This window comes from Etheostoma spectabile, chromosome 17 (genome assembly GCF_008692095.1).
Source record: "Etheostoma spectabile isolate EspeVRDwgs_2016 chromosome 17, UIUC_Espe_1.0, whole genome shotgun sequence".
In the NCBI taxonomy this organism is placed as follows: domain Eukaryota; kingdom Metazoa; phylum Chordata; class Actinopteri; order Perciformes; family Percidae; genus Etheostoma; species Etheostoma spectabile.
In genome coordinates this window covers 1,980,902-1,987,878 of record NC_045749.1, presented here as the reverse complement: position 1 = coordinate 1,987,878, position 6,977 = coordinate 1,980,902, and positions in this window count along the sequence as shown.

Here is a 6,977-nt window from a genome sequence, read left to right as displayed (position 1 = left end):
CGGTGACCCCACGCAAGCACCTCTGACTCATATTTCAATCACTTAATAACCATAAATCACAAAAACGTACCGATTGTTGCAGCTAAGTTGCTAGCGGTCACGGGGGTCTCTTCAGGGTCTTTCTAGCCTTTACAGGTGATTTTCTATCCAGTCTGGAACTTGTGCCTTTTTACGGGGTCGTTGAACTTTAAATCCAAACTCTTAATGGGCCTTTTTTGAAGAAATGTAAATAGTTTGTGCTTCATGAGTTATGTTTATTCATACATATAGTAGAACTGTTTTAAACAACACAAATGCTTTTGTAACATTGCTGTGGGTTTAATATCAATAAATATGACATGTTGATTATTATCACAAGTAAATGTCATGAGGGCAAAAGCATCTGGACTTTTTGAAAAGAAAATTGTCAACTGTTTATTTCTTCACAGTGCAACTCCCAAGACATATGAGAAGTGTTTTAGAGAAGATTGGCTTAGCTTGTAATGCTCTGTGTGTTAAATCAATACACATCTGTAAGATTCATGTTCGGATTAAGTTATTTATTTATTTGTCTTTATGGTCCTACAACCATTCAAATGACTTTACTGCAGCACAACTATTCCAATAGCCCGGTTTGTCCTGAAAAAAATGATGTTCATATCTTGACTGTAGACAACAAGTTTGATGGTTTACAAGCTTTTTAGAAAATAAAACCAGACGGACAATGAAAAGTAAAAATTACCTTCGGTCTCAGAGGGTTGATGAAGATGCATCATGTTGATGGGATCTAATCGACAAAGTCCTTCTCTGCTGTCACATTAACCTCATTACACTTAATGTACTTAACAATTGATTACATCTTGTATTTGATTGTGGTCTATGAGTTGAATTTGATTGTATCCATCACCAGGTACAAAATTACTCTTTCTCCTCTAATTAACGATGATACTGTAGCTTACATGCTCATTTCTAAATTACACTGTTCCGCTTAGAAAGTCATTTTGAAACAATGCAGCAAGCTTTGGAGCATAGTAGAAGGTTTTTAGTAGATTGTAAATTAACTAAACCATGGATATTTGTGGGTACATAGGTTTATTTTAGCCCCGAGCATGCCTGAGTTGTTGTCTGTGAAAGGTTGAAGAGCATGTCAAGGGACTCAGAATGTCGACTGTCAGAGAGACTGATGTCCCACTTCCCAGGGAATGCCCACATGTCTGTGTGTCCTTCATTAAGTAGGACATATAGACAGCTAAACAAACTTGAACCGGCTGTCTGTTTAAAGTAGTAGGTGAAAGGCAAAGTGGTATTAATGAAAAACAAGTGAAATGTTATTTCCCTCCTAAGTGATGTGATAGTGATGTCTGGTGAAGGGAAGTGATGCAAGTTTAAAATGGCTTAGTGATCTTTATTAACATTACAACAGCACGTCCTCCTGCTCTGACAAAAAAAGGAAACTATGATGGTGATACTGAATGGACGGGAAGTCAAAAACAAATTACAACCATTTCAGTTCACTTTGAAGAAGTGGCTACGTTCACACTGCAAACATTCAAGATACTCATGAGGAGTCCCTGGTAATGATGAACCTCCAAAGAATGATGAGTGTGTGGTGGTTGTTTTACCTGTCTTTGTGGGGACCAGTTAACATTCTATAGTCAGTGAGGACATCTTTAAAAACGTAAGGACTAGAAATTTGTTAACTATTAAATAGAAATATGTGTTTTTACTTTGAACAAAAGCAGCAGTTCTACAGATCTCCTAAACTGAGTGATGCTATTTAAAACTGACCCTTATAAAACATCCTCCCTGCCTTCTATCAGCTGATGGAGAAAAGTGTGCCTGAACCTGTAAACATACACAGGTGAGAGTGTGAGCTATTCTCCCTTCAACAGGGTAATTTAATCTGATTTTAGATTGTACTCTCGGATGTCTGTAAACATCCAAGAGTTGAAGAAGAATTTTTCCAGTTTTATGTGTTGGATATTTTGATATCATTTGCTTTATTGCTTTAATTTAATTATGAATATATAATCAGATTACGCTCACTTTCTATTCTCTGATTATTTCAGATTGAAAATCATCGATGACACAGATTGATAGTGACAAAGAAAACCTGGTTCACAGCCAAATTCAGACAGAGGTAAAGTTCGGATTCAACACAGCCTTTGGAGAAGCTAAATGACTTAGACTTCTCTTTATCAATCCTTTTGGGATGACTCACACAAAGAAATTGAAATTTCCAGCAGTTTTAAGCAAGAAGAAAATAGTACAGAAAACGAAAAAGACAGTATAAAGATAATAACATGGCTATAAAAAGACATTTACTATAAATTATCAGTAAATGTCTTTTTACGTCTTTATATAGCCGAAGACTGTACTCTGAATAGTCTTGCTTTGACAGACCTTCCTCCACAGTACTGCAAAGTAAACCAATCACAATAGTCTAAGTGCCGGACGGAGTTACGGCGCCTCAGCAAAATATCCTCGGGAAAGAACTTGCTTTGGTGGAACATGTACATTCAAAGTTTGTTGTTGTCATGCAACAGAAAACTCCAATTGGACAGATAGTCTTGCTAACTGTCTGGATTTACCCTGCAGAGATCTGAGGAGTTAACCATAGTCTTCAGAAATCCATCAGCGTTTAAAATTCCAAAACATACAAAGTGGAAGATAGACGGATATCTGGCTAAAAAGAGTGAAATTAGGGGGAATTTCGTGTTTATAGATTCTTCTGAGAAACTCCAACAGCAGTTCTCAGCTAATGACGGATTCTGTCTGGAGGGGCCTCAGACAGACTACCAGCTTCAAACGCAAAGCCACCAACTTCATCAACAACCTGTGTCTGGCATCAAACTGAAAGAGATTTGAAAGACAATGGGACAGTGCTGATATCACCAAGCAGCATGTGAAGCTGGGGGAACACGTCTCTGACTCTATGACCATCAGCTTGGTTGGCACCGTTTACCCTCTTCTCTTCTCCCTTATACCAACAGCTGCACATGCAGTAACCAGTCCATCTAGCTTGTGACATTTGTGGATGACATTACCCTTGATAGTGGAAGATTGACCACCTAGGGACCATATGCAGTCAGCAGAACAGGGAAGGCAGTCTCTCAGTTTAACGTCAAAATCTTGCATCATGCAGAGATCCTTTTACATCACACACCCTGTCACTAGAGAACTGTGCACACCACAAGTTTACTTCTGGATATTTGGCATATGCTTAACGTTGTTTACATGCATTGAAATTGATCCGATGACTTTTAACTCGTATTGAATACATATAAACTAAAAATACCCCCTGGTGGATGGGTAGAGTAAAGGAGAAGAAAACAAGTTTGGGGAAGAGGATAACCAGCTCAAGTTCTGTCTTCTGCCTCAAATGTTTACAAGCGTTTGCATCAGTGCTCAAAGGGGTGATTATTTTCATGAAAAAGACAGGAGGAGGTGATAGAGTATTAAATATTGCACTGTAATGAAATGAAATGGTTAAGTACTAAGTAAAAAATATTGCTTGATAAATATTTTAGCATGAATAATGAGCTAGCTGAGGCTTTGATGCTACCTGACAGGTAATATTAGTTTATAATGTTTCTTTTCTAAAGCTGTTACATGTGTCATATCAGTACACCACTACTTGACACTGGTGTGATTAAAAGGAAACCAATTTTTTTGGGTTTACACAAGAGCAGTTCGGTCCATTTGAACTGCAATCCGACCCAAATACAGGAAGTGAACCAAAAACAGCATTTACTAGCCTGCAGTTTCAACCGTGCACACAATTTACAGACTTATATAAAAGAGATGATGACTTTCAGATTTATAAGCTGAGCCCAAATTGCTGGTCGTCTGTGCGATATCATCATCATCATCTCTCCTTCACTAGCTGTCTGTCAGCTGCTCACATTGATCAAATTCTTCTAATATATGAGAAACACCAAAGAAAAAACAGAAAATCCCAGATGTTAAACATTTGGTGTCTGTCCAATAAGCATTTGTTGTAAACAATGTTTGATGACAGTGTGAACGCGAACCGAACCAAAATACATATGCAACTATGTTAATAATAATGTATACTTTATTAATCCAGCAAGGGGAAATTACCATTTACACGGTTATTACACACACAAGTCTGAACCACACACACACACACACACACACAGTACCTATACATGCACTAAATGGAGGGATGTCAGAGTGTGGGGGGGGGGGTGCCCATGGAAAGGCGTCCCGAGCAGTTGGGTGTTCAGTGCCTTGCTCAAGAGAATCTTTGCAGTGCCCATGACTGTATGGGGACTTGAACCAGTGACCCTCCAGTTCCCAACACAATTCTCTACTGACTGAGCTACTGGCTACTGTCTACCAAACTATAGTGACACCATGTAGCCGCAATTTTGACCTAGGTCCGATATAGAGAGAACAAAAAAGCAGGTGTGCTGTTCTTTTAGAGAAGACAGAGATAACGATGGTTTCTTCACTATCATTGCAACAGCAAATGGAGGACATCCACCTTTCCATATTTAAACTTTGATCCTGGCAACTGATAATACTGAACTTTGTTGTGGAAAACCACTGTGGTTGGACCTCTTTCAGAAACATGTTCACTGATTGAGTAATTCATCCTCCAACATAATCTTCTCTTGACTAAATGAGTAAATTGTATATGAGGAAAACATACTGATGAGATGGAAAAGTGGAGAAACGGAGCAGACTTTTGCACTTCTCTCACTTTAGTGTGTTGAGGAAGCAATGACGAAGCCAAAAAGCTGCTTGTGTAACTGTTCTCGCTCTCTGCCAATTCTTTTTTCTACCCAAAGCCAGGTTGGTAAAGTCTGTAACTCTGTTGAGTCAAACTCTGAAACTCGTCCAGACCGCAGACGGGCCGAGAGTTTACTGCAAACAAAGACTGCTTCTTTACATCTGGAGCAGAAACAAAAAGAGGTTGTTGGGGCTGTGTGTGTGTGTGTGTGTGTGTGTGTGTGTGTGTGTGTGTGTGTGTGTGTTTGCATGCATGAGTGTCCATGTCTGTTTGTCTGTGAGACGATTCAGTGGTGAACAAATAAAAAGGATTTTTTTTTAACAGTCTTGTTTCAAAAAAACAAAACAAAAACAAGTACTTGTGAGGGGTCTTAAAACTAAATTGAATGACAAATAAAAATCATATTTGCCTAATTTTAATTTTAAGAGTTTGTGTTCTATCACGGCATAGGAATTCATTATTTTGTTGAATACTAAAAACAAATATTTTAAATATTCACAATTGGCTTTAAATTCTCTTCTAGAAGAAATGACAAAAGGCAATCTACTTCTTCAGCGTGTGTGTGTGTGTGTCACTGTGCATGCACAATGAATGTCAGTTTTCTCATCTGCAGGTGACAAACAGGTCTCAGTTTGTATTATTTTGGCCGACAACTCTGTTTAACGGGCCAGAAGGAAGAGAGAGCCTCAGGGGTAAATAGAGGGCAGCAGCTGCGAGTGTTTTAACCACAGGAGGAACAGTTACTTAACATTTTATTTCCAGATGGGAGAATCGGTGTGTGTGTGTTGTGTGTGTGTGTGTGTGTGTGTGTGTGTGTGTTTGTGTGTGTTTGTGTGTGTGTGTGTTTTTGCGTGCGGCGTTCGTGCGTGCGTGCGTGCGTGCGTGCGTGCGTGCGTGCATGTGTGTGCGCCTAAAAGTAAACAAAGCAGAGTAAAGCCTTTTTGCCCATCTCAAAAAGGAGTTGTAATATGGTTCCTGGTAGCAACAGTGCTTCTTTTTTAATCCCAACCCTTTTCACAGACTGAAACTGAGTTAAAAAAAATCCACATCTGTGTCAAAAGCATTGTGAAAACAATTCCAGTGAAACAATCAACGCTTCATCTTGTGCACTATTCATCATAAAGTAGAACGTGGCCGTCAGATGTCTGGATTTACCCTGCAGAGATCTGAGACCAAGTTAACCATAGTCCTCAGAAATCCACAGCAGTCTAAAATTCACAAACTGGAATTTCTGGCGGCAACGGAGCAATCCCGGAAGTGGAACGTCATAGATGCACCCTTTCTGATCAATATTTACTTGCAGCTTTGTTATATTGTATTAAATATGCTTTGAATCACTGTATATTTTCACAAATTCACCAATTATGTAATTATGACATTTCTGTGTCATGGAGGTTTCTGACACAGTCTGTCCCTGGACACATCCCAAAAGCAAAAATATAAACAAAAAAAGAGACTTTGACTTAAAATAGTTTGTATTAACTGAAATGTCAATAACGAACTACCCCCCCCCACCCCACCCCCCTTCGTCCCCTGACTACAGATCAATGTCAGGATGAACTTAGATTGACTTGATGAAGAGATTTTAAAGGCCTCGGTGTTAAACCTGAATCAACACCAACAAATGAAATTAAAAAAGGACCAGCTTAAGGTCATTGTCCCAACACTTGGCACTACAGTGTGATTATTTTTTGAAAATGAAAAGGGTGAAATTTGCTTAGTCAGCCAGTCTGCTTTCCTATTAAAAAAACATAATGGTGGACTGTCAGCGGGTTACTGAGTGACAAAGCAGCGCAGGCCATGGCCTACATATCTTTGTTTGTTAAAAAAAGATAAGAATGCTTGTTCCCAGCGTTAAAGTAGGGCAACTCAGACAGGCAGTCTGGACAGGCAAAGAGAAAACACTAATTGTTTTTTTACAGTGACGGAGAGAGAAACATAGAATATGAACGTGTGTGTATATGTTAAGGCAGTACAGCTAGGGGCGTAACTTTGGGTTCAAATCAATTATAATAGTTTAATAGGATTACTGGGGGATTTCAGGTTCATAATTATACTTAGAGGTTGTACCAGAATAGGTTTGTGGTTTATTTTTTAGAAAACACCATATATTTGTTGTACTGCACATTGCTGCAGCTCCTCTTTTCCCCCTATGTGTTGAGCTCTCTGTTTTAGCAACAGAGTGAAACATGTCACTTGGTTTTAGGGCGAGCCCTGACAGTACCTAGGTAAGGACTAC